General features: G+C 38.3%; 1 protein-coding gene across 7 annotated transcripts in view; it reads left to right on the top strand.

Moving 5' to 3' along the window:
- LOC132394289 (von Willebrand factor D and EGF domain-containing protein-like) overlaps positions 1-25,525 on the top strand; it is a 311,753-nt gene that overhangs the window by 207,266 nt on the left and 78,962 nt on the right. The gene's annotated exons all lie outside the window — the stretch shown is intronic.

Below are 25,525 nucleotides of genomic sequence, written 5' to 3'. Positions count from 1 at the left end.
CTCTGTCATCCAGTTTCTGAATGGACATTGAAACCATGAGCACTACCTCACTACCTCTTATTTTATTTTTGCTCTACTTATTTAATTTAACTATTCATATATGTATACTTACCATAATTCACTATTTTAAATGATTATGTAATGCTTTCATGCTTTCAGAAAGACAACAATTTTCGCAGTATATGCTGGTGACGTTAAACCTGATTCTGATTCTGAACCATATAGAGTCAGAATCAGCTCTAGTGTACTCAGTCTCTCTGCATTCTGTATGCTTTCTCTTCATTGCACACCCACTATGCCAAGTTTATCTAATTTTAGGTAAGGAAGCCAAAACTGTAACTACTACTCCAGATGTGGTCTCACTTAATTGAAGTAAGATGTCCTTAATTGTGCACTACAAAGCTGTTTTATTGATAATGGAATTTGTTACAAGTTAAGACTTGAATAACAGAATTGTGGATTACTTGAAGTTTACAGGGGATAGAATGTGTCACTACCCAGAAATACAATGAAACCTTCAAGTCTGAAAAACGTACTTGTAGGTAAAGATTTCAAAGCTAACAGTAGTAAAATCAGGGAAGTTTACAGATATAGAAATAAACATTTTTTTTTAGTATTTGTAAGGATAGTCCATCCAAAATTTTCTCAGATGCAATCCTGCAGAAGGAACTGATTCTTGATCTTTTTGTGCTACTAAATAATAAAGAAAAACAGATTTCTGATGACAGATGTCCCATTAAGTTTGTGTACTAATGATTTAAACAGATTAAGGCAATAAACTTATTATTGTCTCAGACTCTTGGTCATTGAAGCAAGGGTGATGTTTAGCTTCAAGTCACCTATCCCTCTAATTCTCCACCTCACTTGCACTTTGACCCACTATTATTACTGTTGCAACAATGCCAACGTAATTTGAAGTGGCAAGTGTGAGAGAGGGGGAGAGGGAGACTGCTGCAGAGAGGAAGCCATTTCAAAAGAACAAGCCTTGCTGAGAGTGAGTTTTATTTCAGCCAATAGAAGGGAGGTATAAACTTTTGGTATAAAAGGTATAAGCCATTGCTTGAGTGGGCTGGTGTTATAGTGGGAGGCTTTGGATCAACAGGCTTGGGCAAGCAAAGGCCGAGGCTCTAAATAAGTTTATTCTTTCTCTTTCTTTGTCTATTAGTACAAAGCTAGTCTGCTAAGAATGGGTCAAGATTTCATGGTATGTTCTTTGTAAGAGATGTGGGAACTCTGGGAGCCCTCCAGACTCCCTGATAACTATATCTGCCTGAAATACATTGAACAGCAGCTCCTTAGAGAACACATGAAGCAACTGGAGCTGCAGTTTGATTATTTTCAGCGCATATGGGAGAATGAGGAGGTAACTGTTAGGAGCTACAGGGTGATAGTCACCCCTAAATTACAGGAGGCAGAATCCTGGGTGACTGTCAAAGAGAAAAAAACTGTCGTTGCAGAGTTACCCCTGTGACATTCCCTCAAGAATAAGTATACCACTTTGGGTACTGTCAGGGGCAATCTACCAGGGTGTGGCGGCTGCAATTACCAGCATATTACCCGTAGCCGACCACCCTCCTGATAATCTGATAAACGACTGAGCTGTTGCATTACACCAGCCTTAGAAGATGGGGCTGAATAAATTGGTTTATGCCATTCTGCTACAGCCAGAGGGGTGTTCTCTGGAGCTGCTTCATTTATGCTGTATTTTTTTAAGGAGAGGAACGTTTTCTCTCCCCTGCAATTTACTATGGAATCGAATATAAACCCGCAGTCAGGAGTTGAGTGGTGTCTCTTGGTTTGAGGAGTATTTACTGTGTTGTTGTAACCAAGTTCTGTTCTGTTTAGCTGATTCAAGTTTGGACTCTAGAACAGTTCTGACAGACAGACAGACATACTTTATTGATCCCGAGGGAAATTGGGTTTCATTACAGCCACACCAACCAAGGATAGTGCAGAAATATAGCAATATTATTATTATTATTATTATTATTATTATTATTATTATTATTATTATTAAATAATAATAAGTAAATTATTCCAAGTGGAAATAAGTCCAGGATCAGCCTATTGGCTCAGGGTGTCTGACACTCTGAGGGAGGAGTTGTAAAGTTTGATGGCCACAGGCAGTTGAGTTTGTAAACATTTTGGGTAAGAAAGCCCCTATCTTTTTTCACCTTTACCTGCTGTACAAGATTTATGCTTCCCCTGGTCCTTCACACAGGGGAAGCCTGGCTCTGTGGCTCAGAGGAGAAGGAGTTAGAAGAAGAGTACATTTGTGATAGGAGATTCTATCGTTAGAGGAGTATAGAAGACATTCTGTGGACATGAAGGTGACACCCAGATAGTTTGTTGCATCCTAGGTGCCATGGTCAGGGGTGTCTCAGATCGGGTCCACAGCATTTTAAAGGGGAAGGGAGAACAGCCAGAAGTTGTAGTACATCTTGGTACCAGTGACAGAGGTTGGAGCAGGGAGAAGAGGTTGTGAAGATTAAGAGAGGAGACAGGGAGTTGGGGAGAAAGCTGAAAAGCAGGACCTCCAGTGTAGTAACCTCTTTCTTTTTCTTTTTCAATCTTTTTATTGAATTTCATATATATAAAGAGAAACATATCATAGTATAAATAGGTTATAAATGCATTAGATTTAAAGTTGAATTTATAATAGGATAACAATATCTTATTAAATATCAACCAAAGAAAAAACTTATAATAAACAATCAAACCTATTTTGATTGAACATGAAAAAGAATAAAAATAGTCATCAAAAGAAAAAAAAAGTAAAAATGCACGAAGAAATGTATATTAAAAAAAAAATAAACCTAAACTAACATGGGCAATAATACCAGTTTATATGAGTATGATAGTGTCAAAAACTCCCGAACTGCATACCAGAACAAGAATAAAAAGAGAAAAGGTCTGGAAGAGGCCAAATTAATTCATATGAAAGTGTCGAATGAACGGTCCCCAAGTTTCTTCAAATTTAATTGATGAATCGAAAATAGTACTTATAATTTTTTCTAAACTCAGACAAGAGATAGTTTGAGAAAACCACTGAAATGTGGTAGGAGGGTTTACTTCTTTCCATTTTTGTAATATAGACCTTCTGGCCATTAATGTTACAAAGGTGATCATTCGTCTAAGTGAAGGGGAAAGTCGACTACCATCCTCATTTGGTATACCAAAAATTGCAGTAATAAAATGAGGTAAATCAATATTCCAAATTGAGGAAATGGTAGCAAATATGTCCTTCCAATAGTTATGTAAAGTGGGACATGACCAAAATATATGGGTCAATGAGGCCACATCTGAATGACATCTGTCACATTAAGGGTTAATATGAGAATAGAATCGAGCAAGCTTATCTTTAGACATATGAGCTCTATGTACGACCTTAAATTGTATTAAAGCATGTTTAGCACATACAGAAGAATTAACCATTTGTAAAATTTTTTCCCATTTTTCTGTTGATATATTATATTGAAGTTCTTTTTCCTACTCTTGTTTAATTCTACCTGATATTTCTGGTTGTATCTTCATAATCCTATTATAAATAAAAGCCACTAATCCTTTCTGACAAGGATTCAGGGTAAAAATCATGTCTGAAAAATCTATCAAAGTTGAATTGGGAAAGGATGGTAAAACTTTATATAAAAAATTTCTAATTTGTAAATATCTAAAAAAATTAGATTTAGGTAAATTAAATTTGTTGGAAAGTTGATCAAAAGACGTCAAACTACCTTCAAAAAAAGAGATCACGAAAACATATTATACCTTTCCTTTTCCATATGCTAAAAGCTTGATCTGTTAAAGAAGGTTTAAAAAAGAAGTTAAGTAAGATAGGGCTATCAAGAACAAAGTTTTTCAGAGTAAAAAACTTACGAAACTGAAACCAAATTCGTATTGTGTGTTTGACAATAGGGTTGGATATCTGTTTATTGAGTTTAACTAAATCAACAGGAAGAGAAGAACCAAGAACGGAGAATAAAGAATATCCTTGTGCAACATTACATTCTAAATTTACCCACTGTGGGCACAATGGTGAATCCAACTCTAGTTTCCAATATATTAAGTTTCGAATATTATTCGCCCAATAATAAAATCTAAAGTTAGGTAAAGCTAAACCACCATCTTTTTTAGATTTCTGTAACTGTCTTTTACTTAACCTGGGATTTTTATTTTGCCACACAAATGAGGAAATTTTTGAATCAATGTTATCGAAGAAAGATTTAGGAATAAAAGTTGGTAAGGCTTGAAATAAATATAAAAATTTCGGTAAAATCATTTTAATAGCATTAATCTGACCAACTAATGATAAGGATAAAGGAGACCATCTAGTAGTAAGTTGTTGAATTTGATGAAGCATGGGTAAAAAATTCAATCTGAATAAATCTTTATACTTCTTAGTAATTTTTATACCTAAATAAATAAAGTTATCAGTAACAACTTTAAATGGTGTCCTGTCATTCAATAAAGTTTGCTCATTTAAAGGAAATATTTCACTCTTATCCAAATTTAATTTATAACCAGAAAAACTACCAAATTGAACCAACAAAGATAGGATAGCGGGAATAGACATATCAGGATCAGAAATATATAACAACAAGTCATCAGCATAAAGTGATAACTTGTATAACTTTTCATTACGAGTAATACCAAAAATATTAGGAGATTCACGAATAGCAATGGCTAAAGGTTCTAATGCGATATTAAATAATAAAGGACTTAAGGGACAACCTTGTCTCGTACCACGAGATAATTGAAAAAAAGAGGATCTATAATTATTTGTAAGAACAGAAGCAACAGGTTTATAATATATTAATTTAATCCATGATATAAAATTAGAACTAAAATTAAAATTTTTCAAGGCATTAAATAAGTATGTCCATTCAACTCTATCAAAAGCTTTTTCAGCATCTAATGAGATAACACATTCTGAGGTTGTGGGTGAAGAAGTATAAATTATATTAATCAATTTTCTAACATTAAAAAAGGAATACCAATTCCTAATAAAACCAGTTTGGTCTTCTGAAATAATCTGTGATAATACTTTTTCTAACCTAATAGCTAAAATTTTTGTAAGAATCTTAGAGTCTACATTTAATAGCAATATAGGGCGATAAGATGCACATAAAGTAGGATCTTTATCTTTTTTAAGAATTAGAGAGATAGTAGCTTCATAAAAAGACTGAGGTAATCTCTTCTTAGTAAATGCATCATTAAAGATTTCACATAACCAAGGGGAAAGCAAAGAAGAAAAAGTTTTAAAAAATTCTGTAATATAACCATCAGGACCAGGTGCTTTCCCTGAATTCATTGATAAGATAGCCTCTCCTACTTCGACCATAGAAATAGGAGCATCAAACACACTTCGATCTTCATCTGTCAGTTTGGGAATATTTAAATTGTTAAAAAAATTATCCATCATGGACAGATCGCCATCAAATTCTGATTGATATAAAGATTTATAAAAATCTTGAAAAGTATTATTAATTTCTTTATGATCAGTAGTCAGATTACTGTCTTGTTTACGAATTTTAATAATTTGTCCCCTAGTCGAAATAGCTTTTAATTGGTTAGCTAACAATTTACCATTTCGATCACTATGAATATAAAATTGAGCTCTGGTCTTGATTAATTGATTCTCAATTGAAGAAGATAATAATAAGCTATGTTCCATTTGAAGCTCAACTCTCTTCTTATGAAGTTCTTTGGTAGGAGTAACAGAATAAATCTTATCAATTTCTTTAATTTTATCCACCAATAAAGCTATATCTAAATATCTTTGTTTTCTTTTACCAACGGAATATGAGATAATTTGTCCACGGATAAAAGCCTTGAAAGAGTCCCAAAGTATTCCTCTGTCAATCTCTTCGGTATAGTTTGTTGAAAAAAATAAGTCAGTTTGTTGTTTTATGAAGGTAATAAATTCTGGATCTTGAAGCAAAATAGCGTTGAGTCTCCAAGATCTAGTATTAATGGAAGAGTCCGAAATCTTGATAGATAACTTCAAAGGTGAATGATCCAAAATGGCAATAGAATCATATTTACAATCAGTAACATCTGTTAATAAACGATGATCAATAAGAAAATAATCAATTCTAGAATAACTATGATATACATGTGAAAAAAAATTAAAATTCTTTATCTTTAGGGTTCAAAAACCGCCATATTTCAGTAATTCCCAAATCAACCATAAAAGAATTAATAAGTAAGGCTGATCTATTCGGAAGAGTTCGAATAGGTTTAGATCTATCCATCAAAGGATTCAAACAACAATTAAAATCTCCACCCATTATCAACATATATTCATTTAGATTAGGAAGGGAAGTAAATAAATGTTTAAAGAATTCAGGGCAGTCAAAGTTTGGAGCATAAATATTAACTAGAACCACTTTTCGATTAAAAAGTGAACCAGTAATCAACAAAAATCTGCCCTGTGGGTCAGAAATAATTTCATGATGTGTAAACGAAATTGAGGGGTCTATAAAAATAGACACACCCCTAATTTTGGCAGTACAATTCGAGTGAAATTGTTGATCCAGAACCTAAAAAAGCATTGATTATCCTCCCTGCTAATATGGGTCTCCTGTCCAAAGACAATATTAGCATTCAGTCTATGGAATACTTTAAATATTTTTTTACGTTTAATCGGATGATTTAAACCATTAGTATTCCAAGAGATAAAATTAATAGACTTCTCCATCATGCCAATATTGATTGTGTATATCATAAAAGGTTAAGAAGACACATAACCCATATTTCAGGAAGAAGAAAAAATGATTCAGGAGCAACCGGAGAAAATGACACCTCAACAATATTAATAAGTTAAAGTTGGCCCATAAACTAAAAGCAAAAAAATAAAAAGCAAAAGCATGAGAAAAGATCCCTACCCCCTCCCCCAACCCCTCGAAAAAAAGCCAAGCGGCAGGCGCACAAACTAATACTAATATTACCCCCATTTCAAGATGGCAACTCCATGAAAAGATAAAAAGAGATTATATAACACCCAGATTTAAGTACAGGGTTGCAAAAAAAAAGAATATATATCAATCAAAATGAAAAAAAAGTAATATAATAAAGTAAAAGATCATTAATTAAAAAAGGATAGACGTTAAAGTTTGAAACAGTGTAATATGCCTTTAAAAAAAAATTCCATATTCAAATACAAAAAAATGACGTTTCATAAGCAAAGACTTATGGGAAGAAGAAACGACATTTTGAAAAAGCCATATTACAAAATATAAATGTAAATTCACCAATCTATTAAAAAAGTTTAAAAAAAAGGTTATCAAAGTAGAATTAAAAAAGGATTCAATAATCACTACAATATAAAAAAAGGGTCTAAAAATCCAAAACATTCGTCCCATTCTCAAATACAAGCAAACAAATGAATACTTACGGAAAGCAAAGTCTTATGGGAAGAAGAAACGACATCTTAAAAAAATAAATCATTATTACAGAATATAAACATGTATATCCAATTCAGAAAAAAAATAAGAAAAAAGACATTATAGTAAAATTAAAAGAGCATTTATAAACCATGATAGTAAAAAAAAACCGGGTCTACAGACCAAAGTAAAAAAACTATAACGCAGCTTCACAAGTTAAAGCCCAAAACGAAATGGCATCTTCTCTCCAAAAATTCTTCAACATAACACATAGTTCAGCTTATGCTGGAAGATCGATGTTCTTCAACAAATTTCTTCGCATCTTCCGGAGTATTAAAAAAGCGCTGAGTGTCGTCACTCAATGTAACTCTGAGATTCGCTGGGTATCTTAAAGCTTTTTAAAATCCAATCGAATGAATCTCTGCCATCACTGGTTTAAAAGCGATTCTTGCTTTCATTACTTCAAATGAATAATCTTCAACAATACGAAATGTGTTGCTTCTGTAAGAAATCATACCTTTCTGACGAGCTAGTCGGATTAAAAGTTCTTTCTCCCAAGGATAATGGAGGCGAACAATCACAGCTCGTGGCTTGTCTCTCGAGATCGAAAATCTCGAAACTCTGTGGGCACGATCAATAGTAGGTTTAGCTTTCAAAACATCAGCGCCAAAAACTTCCCATAATAAGTTAGAGAAAAATTCAGTTAAGTCACCAGATTCAACATTTTCGGGAAACCCGATGATTCGCAAATTCTGTTTGCGAGATCGGTTTTCAAGATCGGTGATTTTAAACTTATAATGCTCTACTGTTTTAGCAGTCGACAGTACCTTCTTCTCCAGTGTTTCGATTGTATGTATTTTTTCACAAATTAACTTATCAAGAGCTGCGAACTTTTCTTCATGTCGTTCAATATCTGCTGCCTACGATTGTAACTTGGTATCAAACAATCTAACGACTTCTTCAAGCCCAGACATTTTCGCAGTAAGCTTATTTTCCAGACTTGTTATTTTACTTTCCAAACTTGCAAGTTTAGTATCCAGTTTAGTATCCAGAAGATTAGAAATTACATCAATAGATAGATGCTCTTTAGACGATTTCTTAGGTGCAGACATTTTAAGTTTGGAAAGATTAAATCAAGTATTATTTTAGAAAAGATATAAATCGTAAGTATCAACCCATGTAATAAAGATCCCCCCAAGATGAAAAGATTTGATTAAAGGGTGATTATAGTTTAAAAAATGAAGAGTGCCTAAAAGGCAGATGTTTACGTCGCCATCTTGAAACTCCGCCCCCTGTAGTAACCTCGAGTGCTGCCTATGCCATGTGCCAGTAAGAGTAAGAATAGGATAATTTAGCAGATGAATTTGTGCAGTGGGCAGGATTTCAGATTTCTGGACCATTGGGATCACTTCTGTGGAAGGTATGACCTATAGAAAAGGAGGGGTTACATCTGAACCTGAGGGGGCTCAGTATCCTTGTGGGCAGGTTTGCTAGAGATGTTGGGGAGGGTTTAAACTAATCTTTCCAGGGGATGGGAATCAGAGTCAAGCATGGGGCAGTTGCTAGACAAGTAAATGCAGTGTGTAGTGAGACAGTGAGGAAGGGCAGGCAGATGACCGGGCAAAATTGCAGTCTGTGGGAAGAGTTGAACTGTAACATGGATCCAAGATTGAAAAAGGTGATGAATACAGGACTGAAGGTGTTATATTTAAATACACACAGTATATGGAATAAGGCTGATGATCGTTTCACACAGTTAGGGGTTGGGAGGTACGAGGTTTAGAGCATCACTGAGTCCAGGCTGGAAAAAAGATCATTGTTGTGAGCTAAGTTTACAGCTAAGGGTACAGATTGCATCGAAAGTGCAGGCAAGTATGCTGAGGGGGTGGGGTGCCACTGTTGGTAAAAATGAAATGAAATCAAAGTGATGATATGTAGTTGGATGATGTAGAATCCTTGTGGGTAGAGTCAACAAATTGTAAAGGTAAAAAAACCCTGAAGGAAGTTATATTCAGGCTTCTGAACTGTAGCCAAGTTGATTGAGTTTACTAGGGGAAGGCAATTCTGGACTGGGTGTTATGTAATGAACCAGATTTGATTAGAAAGCTTAAAGTAAAGGAGCCCTTAGGAGACAGTGATCATAATGTGATAGAGTTCACTCTTCGAGAAGAAAAAGATACTGTCAGATGTATCAGTATTACAGTGGAGTAAAGGGAATTACAGAGGCATGTGAGGGGAGCTGGCCAAAGATGATTGGAATGCAATACAAGCAGGGATGACAACAGAACAGCAATGGGTAGTTTCTGAGGGCATTTTGGAACATTCAGGATAGATGTATTGCAAAGATAAAGAAGTGTTCTAAAGGGAGGATGCAGCAGCCATGGCTGATAAGTGAATTCAAAGAAAACAGAGGATTGGGAAGCTATTAAAACATAACAAAAGGCAAATAAAAAGACCACAAGGAAAGAAACAATGAAATATGAAGGGAAGCTCACCAACAATATAAAACAGGTTTTTTACAGATTTATGAAAAGTAAAATAGATGTGAGAGTGGATGGGTGGTAATGGGGGACAAGGAACAAGTGGATGAACATAATAAGTATTTTGTGTCAGTCTTCACTGTGGAATTCGCTAGCAGTATGCCAGAAATTGGAGCGAGTCAGGGATTGGAAGTGAGTGTGGTTGCTATTACTAAGGAGAAGGTGCTTGGGAAGCTGTAAGATCTGAAGGAGGATAAGCCACCTGGACCAGATAGACTACACCCCAGGCTTCTGAAAGAGGGAGCTGAAGAGATCGTGGAGGCATTAGGAACGGTCTTTCAAGAATCACTAGGTTATGGAATGGTTCGAGAGGACTAGAATGCAAATCCCAGCCCACTCTTTAAGAAGAGGGGGAGGCAGAAGAAAGGAAATTAGAGACTAGTTAGTCTGACTTTAGTGGTTGGAAAGAAGTTCCAGTCTCTAATTAAATATGAGGTCTCAGAGTACTTGGCAGTACATTATAAAGTAGGCCAAAGTCAGCATACTTCCCTTCAGGGGAAATCTTGCCTGACGAATCTGTTGGACAAGCCAGCATATGGCTTAGATTTTCAGATGGCCTTTGACAAAGTGCCACACATGAGTCTGCTTAACAAGATAAGAGCCCATGATATTACAGGAGATATACTAGCATGGATAGAAGATTGAATGACAAAGAGTGGGAATAAACAGGGGCCTTCTCTTATTGGCTGCCAGTGACTGGTGGTGGTCTGCAGGGATTAGTGCTGGGCAGTGTTCCCTCTAAGTTTAGTAGTCAGTGTGAGCAAAAATCTTATGTTGTGCAAATTTTTTTTTCCTGTGACAAAAGTGTTTGCGCACTGAATGCGCAAATGGCACAGTTTATGTAGGTTTACAAAATATTTGACATAAAACTGCACAGAATAACAACAAAATGACATAACAAGTAATATAGTTTCATCAACTGCTAACGTGTAAAACTCTGCAGATGCTATTTCTTCAAACATGTTTTTCTGAACAATATAGTTGATAGTCTCCAGAAATTCGAACGCATAATTTTTGCTTCACCAGCTGTCTGGGAGTTGAACATACTATACTTCTACATATGTTCATTAATGTGTTGAACCGAATGTGAAGAGTTATTCATTTTAACAGCTAACAACACACTGTCGATAAGAACTTTGATGTCCTCTGGGTTCGATCATTTTCACTCTTGCTCATCTGCGCTCAACCGTAACATGTGTAGCACTCCTGTAACGGGTAATGATGGGTTCTGTTGCCTGAGCTTTTGTACACCGTCCAAATGTGATTTACTTGCCAAATGATGCTTCAAAAAGTCAAGTTTCCAAAAATGATCCCACTTCTTTCCACGAGCAAATTCTCCAGCAACTTTTGCATAACGACAATAGAAACATAACTCCACTTTCAGTGTAGTTAAAATTGAAGCCATTCAATTTTAAACAAATTTGCAGTTCTTTTGCGCTTCACACCCTTCGCTACTTTTGAATTCAACATAGTGAATCAGTATTTTTTTTCAATAAAAACTCAGTAAGCTATATACAGGATTTTAAACAGATCTTTGTAAACTTTACGATATGAACACTGTCCGCCAAAGATGGCTGCCACTGTGATGCAGCTGTACAAACCGAAAGGTGAGGTGACGTTAATTAATGACATGCATTGTGGTGTTTGAAAAACCGACTACCTAGTTAACAGAAAAATATAGCTAAAAGACAATTTTCAATAAGTATAATTATTAATTACTACATTATTTTCGGTAAATAACCTTTTGTGCGCCAGTTGAAAAACGTGAGTGCATGCGCACACACACACACACACACAGCTTAGAGGGAACATAGGTGCTAGGAACACTTCTTTTCATGTTATATGCCAATGTCTTGGATTTTTGAATTGATGATTTTTGTGGTTGATTGCTGATGGTACAAAGATAGGTAGAGGGGCAGATAGTGTTGAGGAGGCAGGCGGGGAGTCTGTAGAAGGACAAACAGATTGGGAGAATGGACAAAGCAGCAGGTGGAATATAGTGTAGGGAGGTGTATCTTCATGCTCTTTGGTAGAAGCTTGTTTAAACAAGGAGAAAATTCAATAATCAGAAGCGCAAGGGGACTTGGGCAGCCTTTTGCATGACTCCCTAAAGGTTAACATGCAGTTTGAGTTGGTGGTAAGGTAGGCAAATACAATTTTGGACTTATTTCAGGGGAACTAGAATATAAGAGCAGGAATGTGATACTGAGGATTTATAAGGCATTGATTTAATAGCACACCTGCAGTATTGTGAACAGTTTTGGGCCCCTTATCTTAGAAAAGATGAGCTGGTGTTAGTGATGGTCCAGAGGACGTTCATGGGAATGATTCCGGGAATGAGAGCATTAACATATGAGGAGCGTTTGTATTCTCTGACCTTGTTCTTGCTGGTGGTTAGAAGAATGAGGGGCAATCTCATTGAAACCTCTTCAGCATTGAAAGCCCTGGATAGAGTGGGTGTGGTGAGGATGTTTCCTCTAGTGGGTGAGTCTACAACCAGCGGGCACAGCCTCAGAACAGAAGAATTTCTTTAGCCAGAGGGTGGTGAATCTATGAAATTTATTGCCTCAGACAGCTGTCACTGAATATATTTAAAGTGGAAGTTGATAGGTGCTTGATAAGTCAAGACGCCAAAAGTTAAAGGAAAAAGGCAGGAGAATAGGGTTGAGGAGGATAATAAGTCAGCCATGATAGAATGGTGGAGCAGACATAGTGGACTGAATGGCCTTTTCTGCTCCTAAATCTTAAAGTCTTATGGTAAGTTGAAAGAAATTTATTGGCACATTGCAACTTTTCTTGATTTTGTTAAAACTATTCATTTCTGGTATAAGATCAACCATCTATAATAACTGGTTCAAATGGTTCTGTTATTTTTAATCAGAGAACGTAGACTGTATACAAACTGAAATGCTTGTTTTTGCAACCACTAGAAACAGAACCCCAAAAGAATAACTGAGAGAAAACATTAAGTCTCCAAAGTCCCCTCATCCCCTCCCCCACGCAAGCAGCAGCAAACATCAAACTTCCGCTCCCCCACATCCATTTCAGCAAAAAATTGTCAGTGCCCATCACCTGCCCAGCAAGAGCAAAGCACTTAGAGTCACCATGATCTGCAATCAGCAAAAAACTATTGTTTACCTGATAGTTTGACATGTCACAGGTTCTCTCCCTCTCTCTCTCTCTCTCTCTCTCTCTCTCCTCTCTCCTCTCTCCTCTCTCCTCTCTCCTCTCTCCTCTCTCCTCTCTCCTCTCTCCTCTCTCCTCTCTCCTCTCTCCTCTCTCCTCTCTCCTCTCTCCTCTCTCTCCTCTCTCCTCTCTCTCCTCTCTCCCCCCCCCCCCCAAACAAGGACAGAGAGGTATAACCATTTTTCACAATGAATGGGGAGACTGACGGTTGCTGTTTCGGTGTTATTGTCTGCTGTAGTACTTTTTTATTTGGAGATTCTGCCACCATTGGGAGAAGGAGAGAGAGAATGTGACTTCTTGGCTACAGTGACTTCCGTTCATACATCTGCCAGTGAAATCCTGATGTTCCATCTCCCGTGACGCCTCAGTTTGGCAATACCCGCCTGGAATTGGTTGTCTTCAGGGCTGCACCCTAGAGGCACCGTCTTCCAAGCTGTGCCTGGAGAATGTTGGAAAATGGTTGGCCAATGGGCTCAAAGAACGGGAACTCAACTGCTATAGAAGAAATGCAGTTTTAGTGCCAATTGTCGATCAGGACCTCGATAAAGCCAGAACCACCTAGAAAAGGGAAAAAAAAGAAAAATTAAAGAGAGGAATTTAAACTTTTTCCACAAATGAGCTTGAAGACATTTACATTAGTAGAGCTGTTAATGTGCAGATAAAATTATCACTCATGTTCAGTACAGAAAAGTAGGTCATATACATTCTATACTCACTCCTTACCAATTTACTATTACTTGATATTGTTCTATCCTAGAAATTAGAGGAGTATTCTTCTCTACAAGGAATACTTCACCAGACTGAACCATCCTTTAGCTTTATTAGCCATTTTGATGAATTACAGCAGCATTAAAATCTGTAATTTTTTGAGTGTCCTCCCTTACCACTTGTAATAAGCCAAGCTGTTGCTTATAGAGAAATATTGTCTATCCATGAGGCCTGTGATTGAAGCCTTTTAAAATAAGTAATACCATAAAGAGAGCACTGGGCAGTGCATTACTTCCAAAAGTATTTGGACAGAGCTTGGCGATGGTTTGATTTAGTGAACCTGTACTGACAGAGCTCCAACTTGAAATCAGCTTAACTGTAACCAAAATTAAACAGTTGTGTTGACAAGAGTGAAAGGTGTTGGGTAATATTTGCAAGATGCTGTTATTGGATTGAAACTGTTCTTTATTAAAACGTGCAATAACTTCTGGCAGAAGACTAGAGGGAAGAAATCCAAAGAATTGCAGCAGCAAGGACAGTTAAAAATTCATTCATATTCTGCAGAAATTACTAACATCTGCTCAGGCTGTTCTCAACTGGCCAGCAAGGCTGAATTTAATCATCTTCACTCGCCAAAGTTCAAGAGTATTTTCTTGTAATTTATGTGGCCAGATGCATAAAGATTGCAATACTTACTACCCTCTTGCCACAACAGAGTTTAGGAAAACAGCTATAGATTAGAACAGGTTTGGATCCTCCAGTTAATTTTTCCATTGAAACACAGAACACCCATCACAACATCTGATGGTTTCTTGAATAATTCCAAGTACTTCCCCAGCTAAAATCCATTCCAATACCCGAGTTTCTTTTGGGTGACATGCTTCCTCACAGCAGAAGTGAACCCACATCTCTTACCAGTTTGTGTCAGTAAGCTCACGGTCTTAGTTGTCGTTCAGCCTAGTAACAGGCTTGACCACATCCAAGCTGACCTTTTTGCCTATTGGCCCTAATCCAATTTGCTTACATTAGGAACATATCCTCTGTGTCTTGTCCATTTAATTTTCTGCGAAATGCCTCTTAAACTTATGGTTGTATCTGATTCCACCACGTTCTCTAGCAATGTGTTCCAGATAACAAACACCACCAGAGTTTTAAAAAATCCCTGGATCCCCTGTAAAAGTCCAATATCTCATTTTAAAACTATACCTTCTTGTTTTGATACCCCTAACATGGAAAAACATTTTGACAATCTAACCTATCTATGCCTTTCATTACTTTGTATACTTCAATTAGAATATTCCTCAGCCTTCTTCATTCCCGAGAAAACAATCCCAGCCTATCTAATCTCTCCCTGTAATCCAATCCTCCAATCAGGGCAATGTCTCGCTCAACACCATTGCACTCTGTCCAGCGCAATAACATTCTTCCTATAGTCCAGCGACCAGAACTGCACACAATACACCAAGTTTAAATTTGCAATACAATACTCCAACTTTTATTCTCAATAGCCTATGAGCCATGCCATATACCTTCCTGATCAAACTGTATTACCACCTTTAGGGAATTATGCACTTGGATTTCTCGGTGTACTGGGATATATATTACAAACAAACAGCAAAAGTCCCAGCAACAGTCTCTGTGGTACAACACTAGTCACAGATTTCCATTCAGGGTAGCACCCTTACACCACTACTGCCTGCCTCCTTTCACCAATCCAATTGACCAGCTTGCCTTGAATCCAAGTACCTTGACCTTCTGGAGTCTACAATGTGTCAAATGCCTTACTAAAGGCCATAGATATAGGAGCAGATTTAGTCTGTTTGGCCTTTTGAATCTGGTCCACGATTTGATCATGGCTGGTTTATTATCCTTCCCCATTCTCCTGCCTTCTCCCCATATCTGTTGATGTCCTTTGACTGTTGAGAGGGATAATACATCAGCCCTGATGGAATGGTGGAGCAGAATCTGCCATTACTTGTTCCCAACCTGTGGTTTAAGGACCCCGCAGTTAACGGTAAGGCTTCATGGCATAAAATATTGGGAACCCCAGTTCAAGGTGCTCAAATGGCTTAATTCTGCTCCTCTGTCTTATGGTCTTACAGTCCTTATTCCTTCAAGCAAATGCATGACCATACACTTGCCTATTCTGTAGTTCATCTAGCTCTTCTTTGCCCATTTGTTGGAAGTGTACCAAGCTGTAACTATTGGCAGTCTGGTGGGGTGAATGCGGCTGGAACTTACAGACATTGCATAGAATTTCTCCCTTGGATAGGATTGTTTACCGTGCTCTCCGATCTCTCTCCCGCTCTCATAGTGTGGGTCAGTTTGAAGCCTGAGCTCTTCAGTTGAAAAGAGAGCTAAATGTGTATCAGCTTCCCATTGTTTAGACTAGAGTCTGGTCCAAGAATATCTCCTTTACATATACTAGCAAATAGCAGCATGAGAGATTGGTTTTTCCAAGAATGGCCAACATTAGGCTCTCCACAGAATGATGCAACCTTAATTCCCAGGCAAAATTCCAAATGACTATTGCACATGCATGTGATTGACATAGAAACTGGATCAAAGGTGACTTTTGAACTAAAAGTTTTCAGTTGAATTGTTGAGACTGATGTGACATAATCACAGTCTGCTTTGCAAATAAGTGATTTTCAAACACATAATATTGAAAAGGAAATGCTGTGCAACCTAATTTATAGCCAATTACGCTTCATAAAGATCTTAAGTAGCTTTCCAGCTAAGTATACAGTGTGTTCCAGCAGTTATGGATCACAAAGCATACGTGGACCCTTTACACCACTTATCAGCTTAATTTTCTTTTCTGTTTACAGTCATCTTCCCTTTTCCAATAGCAACTTCTCAAACCAAGAATTATAATGTAAAGCAGTGTTGTATTCACGTTAGCTCAACATGGGCAAAGTTGGCAAAGGGTTAAAATTGCTGGAGACACTACACACCCAAAACGGTTTAAAAGTAGAGTTTGACATGTTTGACCATTTGAGCACTTTGAACTGGGGTTCCCAATATTTTATGCCATGGATCTTTACCATTAACTGAGGAGTCCGTAAACCACAGGTTGGGAACAAGTCATGGCAGACCCCCAGAAACAAACCTGCTCCTTATCAGATTCGATAGACCTCCATTAGGAGCAATATTCTCAACTTTTTTGCCTTTAGGTTCCTCCAGGACTCTAGTAAAGATAGATCCAGGATCTCCTGATTAGCTGAGCCTGTTGTATTGCTCTCGTAGGGCTGGTAGTTATCTTCTGGGCTTCCTACTCTGACTAGAATGGGCAGATGCTCAAAGATTTCCAGCAGGTTAAGAGTGTCATTAATTATAGATGAGGCAATCTGTGCATTACAGATTAACCAAGTACTTTCATAAATCACAGGGATTCAAATATGTTTGTAATCACTGTTCAGGATTTTACCAATGACAGAGCTCAGTAGCGAGAGAGTAGAATTTGTTGCCGCCGACAGCTCTGGAGGCCAACTCATTGGGTACATTTAAGGCAGAGGTTGACAGATTCTCGACTGGTCAGGGCATGAAGGGATACGGGGTGAAGGCAGGAAATTGAAGCTGAGAGGGAAGATGGATCAGCCATGATGAAATGGCAAAGCAAACTTGATGAACCAAATAGTCTAATTCTGTGCCTACATCTTATGGTCTCAAGACTGGAGCTGCAGGAAGAATGCATATTGAGTGTATATTGTACACAGCTCCAGGAAGGATGGATAGAAACAGAGAGGAATTAAGGCTTGCGGCAGATCTGTCATAATGATATCCAATAGCAGGGCAGGTTTGAAGGGCAAGGTGACATACTCTTGCTTCTATATTCTCGTATTCTCATTAGAAGGGGACAATATATTAACTGCATGTTTGCTGCATTGATTTCCATCAAAAAAGTAAAACTCAATCAGTAACATCAACGAAAGCAATGCAAGTAGCATGTACAACAGCTAGGATCTGATTTATTACCACTGACTCTCATGACATGAAATATGTTGGTTTGTGACAGCATTACAGTGCAAAGACATAAAAACTGCTATACATTACAAAAATAAATGAATAGAATAAGAAGGTAGTGTTTGTTCATAGACTGGTTAGAAATCTGATGGTGGAAGGAAAGACAATGTTTCTGAATTGAGTCTGAGTCTTCAGGCTCCTGTACCTCCTCCCCAAAAGTAGTAAAAATTGAAAAAGGCATCTTCCAGCCAGCAATCCAGGGGTTTCCAGCCTGGGGTCCACAGGCCCCTTGCTTAATGGTATTGCTTTATGTTCCATGTCATAAAAAAGGTTGGGAAACCCTGCCTTTCGTCCAATATCCACCTGAAAGTATTTGTGACACAGTTATCCTAAAATTATCCAAACATAGCTATCCCCGTGTTGATCCTAGTCAAATCACATCTTTCTGGTACAAAAATGAATATCCTACACAGTAATCAGGTGCATGTAACTGGATACTGATACAATTGAACATGTTCTATATGATTCTAAGAAAAACTAGAAACATAACATTTTGTTGGACACCGATGATCAAGTCCACGTTGAATTACAAAACTCTTCTCTTCCTCTTGATGCTGTTCTTACAACTAAACAACTGCTTTCATCTCAGTGACTGTTAGATCAGTACTGAGTTGTTCTTGGCCGACAACCATTGGATTTTAAGCAGAGTCTGTCCCAAGTCCATCAGTGGAGCATATCCTCAAGCATTGGGACTTGAGCTAGTTTGTCGTGAGATTACATATGGAAGTGAGATTAGAAATAGAAGCATGAGATGGAATTTTGATTTCCAAGTCATTTTTTAGCATCTTCTTTCACAAATATTTCCTCCCACTTTACAAAGGAACACACTACTCCAAATAAATGATGCACTGTTACACTGAGACTAAGGTGTCTCTATCCTTTAATGTGGATAGATTGACATGTAAGATCTGTATGTCCCACACTGTGGACTCCTTTGATTCTACAGCTGATGTTACATGTGCACTTCATTCACAGAAGAAAACGTACCAACAGTCACCTGTCAATATCCTGCATCATTTCTGTAGTACCGGACAGAGTAAATGTAAATATTCTTCTGCTTCACATACTTTTTGCCACCTCTTAAAGATTATCATTCTTATCATTGCAAGAACCATTGTTACACCATGAGAATCTGTAAATTGTGCTATAAACACTTCATATGACACAATGGTTTTTATCGACAGACTGGCAAGAAAATGCCTACAGACTTTTAAACTGGCCTCAAAATAGCATCTGTAAAGTGGTTAGAGATTTCCACTGCTTGAGTATGTGACCATTTTGTGGTGCAAAAGCTGAGATGAGTTAACTCATTTCTCTTCAAGCAGTCCTTCCTGGTGAAGTGACCTCTCTCCTACAAGTCCTTTGGGGCCATGTATTGTATCTGATGCCCCTGGTGCAGCCTTCTGTATATCAATCAGATTGGGGACTTGCTTTGTCAAGCACCTAAACTCTGTCTGCCACAGAAGGCAGTATCTCCTGCTGGTCTCCCAACTTTTGCTTCTGACCTCTCTCCTCACCTTTCTATCTCCTCTCAGTGGTGCACCTCCTCCTCTTTCTTCCATAGTCCACTCTTCTCTCCTATCAGATTCCTTCCTCACCAGCGCTTTGCCTTTTTCTACCTATCACCTCCCAACTTTTTACTCAATTTCCCCTTCCCCACCCACCTGGCTTCACCTATAACCTAACATCCTCCTTCCCCTTCTCCTACCTTATTCTTCACCTTCTCCCTTCCTTTCCAGTCCTGAAGGTCCTCAGTCGGAAACATCGACTGTTATTCATTTCCATAGATGCTGCCTGACTTGCTGAGTTCCTCCAGCATTTTGTGTGTGTTGCTCAAGATCTTCCAGTAGCTTCCCATTTCAATTTGACTTCTCATTCCCATTCTGACATGTCTATCTATGGCCTCCTCTATTGCCATGATAAGGCCAAATTCAGGTTAGAGGAGTAATCCCTCATATTCCATCTGAGTAGGCATGAATATCGATTTCTGCAACTTCCAATAATTTCGCCCCCCACCCCCCCTTCCCTCATGGAATGCACAGTCACGGGTGGTGGTAGAGGCTGATAGATTAGAGTCATTTAGAAACTCTTAGATAAGACATGGGTGATAGAAAAAAATGTAGAGTTATGTGGAGGGAAGGGTTAGATTGATTTTATAGTAGGTGAAAGAGTCATCACAACATCATAGGATGAAAGGCCTGTACTCTGCTGCAATATTTTATGTTTTCCTCGTATTCCCCATTCTGGTTATTCTCTTACCCCCTTCCCTTCTCTCCTGCCCATCACCTCCTTCTGGTTCACCTGCTCCTTCCATGGTCCACTCTCCTCTCCTATCAGATTCTTTCTTCTTCAGCTGTTTATCTTCTGCCTATCCTCTTCGAGCATCTTACTTCATTCCTCCTCCCCCACCCATGCATCTTCCCTCTCATCTGGTCTCATTTATCACCGGCCAGCTCCTACTCCTCTCCAGCCCACCCATGCACCTTCCCTCTCCTCTGGTCTCATTTATCACCAGCCAGCTCCTACTCCTCTCCAGCCCCACCCATGCACCTTCCCTCTCCTCTGGTCTCATTTATCACCGGCCAGCTCCTACTCCTCTCCAGCCCCACCCATGCACCTTCCCTCTCCTCTGGTCTCATTTATCACCGGCCAGCTCCTACTCCTCTCCAGCCCCCACCCAATTTAGGTTTCTGCTCCCTTCTTCGCCAGTCGTGTTGAAAGGTCTCAGCCCAAAAAGTCAACCATTTTCTATCCATAGATGCTGCCTGACTCATTGAGTTCCTCCAGCATTTGAAGTTTATGGTCATCTGACCATATATAGTGTATATAACCAAATGAAGTAACCTTTCTCCTAACCACAGTGCGCCCACAAAACCCTCATCATTCACAGCACATGAAACAAAATATTAACACAAATAGTTGATAGAATATAATTCAAAGTGCATGTCGTATACAGCACAAGTACACAGCTTACTGTCCTAGTGACGAAACCTCGATGCTGGCAGGTATTCATTAGTCTCACAGGCTGAGCTTGTGTTTATAACTAATTTCTTTTGGGAGATTATGTGATACTTGTGATAAACCTAACTTCTCGTTAGATCATTTTAGGTAGGAATGTAAAAGTGAGTTAAATAATGGTGAGAATACATGTTGGAAAATTTACATGGAAATGAAACTGCAGTCCTCACTACTTAATCTGCACACCAACAGCTCAACATATTTAATTAGCAGTTGTTATCAGTCATAGTGCCACAAGTTCCTTTGAGCAGAAATATCTGTTAAATTAGTTGAACACTCTTAATGTGGTACTAAACATTTAGTATGTAATACTAAACATTCAGCTTAAGAAAAGCGGAGTGAAATTGATTGATCACTTCTAACAGCATCAATATCACAAAGGGAAGTTCTTTGTTCTTTGCCAAGTCCCATTAGGTTAAAAATGTTATATGACAACTATAGTGCAAATGCGCCAGAGCTAAGGTTGAGTAAGTCTGTATAAAGTTGTGCTGAGTTTCCAGAGTTGAAATTATTTTATTATTGTCACACGTACCAAGATACTGTGAAAGGCTTATTCTGTGCACTGTTCGTACAAATCAAATTATTGCACAGTGCATTGAGGAGGAACAAGGTAGAAAAAATAGCGAAGCAGGATAAACCGTATTAGCTAGGGAGCAGTCCGGTACAGGAAAACAGTGAGATGCAAGACTATAACGAGATAGATTGTGAGGTCAGTAGTCCATCTTATCATACTAGCGAACCATTTAATAGTCCTATACAGTAACAGCATGGTAACATCTGTCCTTGAGCCTTTTGGTGTGGGCTTCTGTCCATTTGAAGAGGGAAGAGGAATGTGGAATGGATTAGGTCTTGGATTAGGCTGGATGCTCCACTGTGTGAGAAGTATAGGTGGAATCCATGGAGAAGAATCTGGTATCCATTTGTGCTGCTCTACAGTACATCCTCAACTCTGCAGCTGCTTGGATTCATGTGCAGAACAGTTGCTACGTGGATCTAGTTTTCTAGATTAGATGCTTTCCACAGTTCATTGATAAAGTTGGTAATGTTTGATGGGGACATGACAAATTTTCTCACACCTCACTAGTACAGGGCAATTCTTTGTATATGCTTGGAATCTATAGTTATAAAACTCGAAGTTCTTTCCAAATTGCTCATTTTAAGTTTCAGGTTCTATTGTAGTTTAAATTGGAACTCTTTGGTTGCTGGTACTTTAGAAAAGTTATTTCACTAAGTCAAATACCAACATTAAGTTAGAAACATTTAAGTTAATCCTAATGGATTTACTTACTTAAATCTTTGAGATTTGAGGAACCACTTGCTTCTTTCTATAGCAATCAAACTGCAATTTATATGTTAGGACTAACATGAAGACATTTTAAGATGCTCAAAGACGACAAAAAGAGTTAGGAGATCTAATTGCAAATAGAACTGTCTTTTTTGAAGAAAGCAAAATAATCAGAGTAATCTAATGAATGGCTTTAAAAGCTTACAGCTAACTTTGTTAATAATTCAGCCAAGGATATAGAACCAATTGCACAAAAGGCCAGAGCAGTAAGATTAAAAAGCACAAGTACGATATTGAATGAGGCTGAACTGCTGAATAATCAGTTAGACAAGTAACAGAAGTTAGAAGCACATTTTATGACAAAAAGCTGGTTAGGATAAGAAGCAATAAGGAACGAACATAGGAAGAAACCAATAGATGAAGGTCAAGGACCTGATTCCCACTGGCTAACATCATACATACAAATATATAAATTTAGCTTTTTTTGACACTGGTCAACAGAAAAAGTCTCTATCATTTCAAAGTGAAAACAAATCTCTATAAAGTGATCTATATCAATTACAAATGTGAAGCACAAAGTAATTGATCGTACAAATATTCGCTCCCTTTAATATGACACACCAAGTCAGCACTAGTACAGCCAATTGGTTTTAGAAGTCGTGTGATTAGTTAAGTAGAGATCTGTTTTTGAAGAACTGTGTGCAGTCAAGATGTTTCAGTTGACTGTAGTAAAAATACAGAATCAGAATCAGGTTTATTATCACCGGCATGTGATGTGAAATTTGTTAACTTAGCAGCAGCAGTTCAATGCAATACATAATATAGCAGAAAAAAACAAAATAAATTACTACTACTACTACTAATAATAAATAAATAAATCAATTACAATATAGATATATTGAATAGATTAAAAATCATGCAAAAAAAAAACAAATAATATAAAAAGTGAGGTAGTGTCCAAGGGTTCAATGTCCATTTAGGAATCGGATGACAGGGTGGAAGAAGCTGTTTCTGAATCGCTGAGTTTGTGCCTTCAGACTTCTGTACCTCCTTCCTGATGGTAACAGTGAGAAAAGGGCATGCCTTGAGTGCTGGAGGTCCTTAATAATGGACGCTGCCTTTCTGAGACACCACTCCTTGAAGATGTCCTGAGTACTTTGTAGGCTAGTACCCAAGATGGAGCTGACTAAATTTACAACCCTCTGCAGCTTCTTTCAGTCCTGAGCAGTCACCCCTGCCCACCCCTCCCCCAGTGATGCAGCCTGTCAGAATGCTCTCCACGGTACATCTGTAGAAGTTTCTGAGTGTGTTTGTTGACGTACCAAATCTTTTCAAACTCCTAATGAAGTACTGTATAGCCACTGTCGTGCCTTCTTTATAATTACATTGATATGTTGGGACCAGGTTAGAATCTCAGAGATCTTGACACCCAGGAACTTGAAACCGCTCACTCTCTCCACTTCTGATCCTTCTATGAGGTTAGGTATGTGTTCCTTCATCTTACCCTTCCTGAATTCCACAGTCAGCTCTTTCGTCTTACTGACGTTGAATGCAAGATTGTTGTTGTCGCAGGACTCCACTAGTTGAAAAATCTCACTCCTGTATGTCCTCTTGTCACCACCTGAGATTCTTCCAACAATGGTTGTATCATTAGCAAATTTATAGATGGTATTTGAGCTATGCCTAGCCACACAGTTAGGGGTATAGAGAGAGTAGAGCTTGTATCTGGAAGGTCCAACTGCTGGCGAGTCAGTATCCTGGCAGAATCCACACCATGATGACAAAAGATTGCTCCAAGCAACTCCACGAAAAGGTTACTGAAAACCACAAGTCAGGAGATGATACAAGAAAACTTCCAAGTCATTGAATATCCCTTAAGTCAATCAACAAGAAATGGAAAAAATATGGTACGGCTGTAAGTCTGCCGAGAGTAGGCCATCCTCAAAAACAGAGTGAGCATGCAAGAAGACTAGTGAGGGAGGCCACCAAGAGACTTGTGATAACTCTGGAGGTGTTACAAACTTCAGTGGCAGAGATGGGAGAGACTGCACATACAACTGGTGTTTCATAGCTTTATGGGAGAGTGGCAAAGAGAAAGCTACTGTTGAAAAAACTCACATGAAGTCTCAGCTGGAGTTTGCCTGAAGCACGTTAGAGACAGCTGGAAGAAGGTTCTATGGTCTGATGAAACCAAAATTGAGCTTTTAGGCCATCAGACTAAATGTTTGGTGCAAGCCAAAGGCAGCACGTCATCAAAAACAACCCATCCCTACTGTGAGGCATGGTGGTGGCTGCATCATGCTGTGGGGATGCTTCACTGTAGCAGGCCCTGGAAGGCTTGTGATGGTAGAGGGAAAAATCAATGCAGCAAAAATCCTGGAGGAAAACCTGATGCAGTCTGCAAGAGAACTGTGACTTGGGAGAAGATTTGTTTTCCGGCAAGACAATGACCCCAAGCATAAAGCCAAAGCTACACAAGAATTGCTTAAAAATAACAAAGTTTATGTCCTGGAGTGGTCAAGTCGGAGTCCAGGCCTCAATCCAATTGAGAATTTGTGGCTGGACTTGAAAATGGCTGTTCACTCATGATCCGCATGCAATCTGACAGAGCTGGAGCAATTTTGTAAAGAAAAATGGGGGAAAATTGCAGTGTCCAGATGTGCAAAGCTGATAGAGACCCACCCACACAGAGTCAAGGCTGTGCTTGCTGCCAAAGGTGCATCTAATAAAAACCTACTTGAAGGGGTGAATACTTATGGAATAAATTAATTTAGTTTTATATTTGTAATTAATTTAGAGCACTTTGTTGAGATCTGTTTTCACTTTAACATGAAAGAGTTTTTCTGTTCATCAGTATCAAAAAAGGCAAATTAAATCCACTATGATACACTGTTGTAAAACAATAAACCATGAAAACTTCCAAGGTGCGTGAATACTTTATGTAAGCTTCTGCTGCTCTAGCCCATCCATTTGAAGATTCAATGTGTTGTGCATTCAAAGATGTTCAGCACAGCACTGTTGAAATGCCTGGTTATTTGAGCTTCTATTTCCTTCCTGTCAGCTTGAACCAGTCTGGCCATTCTCATCTGACCTCTGTCGTTATCAAGGTATTTTCACCCTCAGAACTACCATGCACTGATGTTCTTTACGTTGTTTTTCACTCCATTCTCTGTAAAATCTGTAGGTTGTTGTGTGTGAAAATCCCAAGCGATCAGCAGTTTCTGAGATTCTCAAACAACCCCATGGTCAAAGTCAGTTAGATCACATTTCTTCCCCATTCTGATGTTTGGTCTGAACAACTGAACCTCTTGACCATGTGTGCATGCTTTCATGCATTGAGTTTCTGCCCCATGATTAGCCAAATAGACATTTGCATT

Source organism: Hypanus sabinus, chromosome 5 (genome assembly GCF_030144855.1).
Source record: "Hypanus sabinus isolate sHypSab1 chromosome 5, sHypSab1.hap1, whole genome shotgun sequence".
NCBI classification, from domain to species: Eukaryota; Metazoa; Chordata; class Chondrichthyes; order Myliobatiformes; family Dasyatidae; genus Hypanus; species Hypanus sabinus.
Note: the sequence above shows the minus strand (reverse complement) of the source record. Positions and strands in the feature narration are given on the sequence as shown.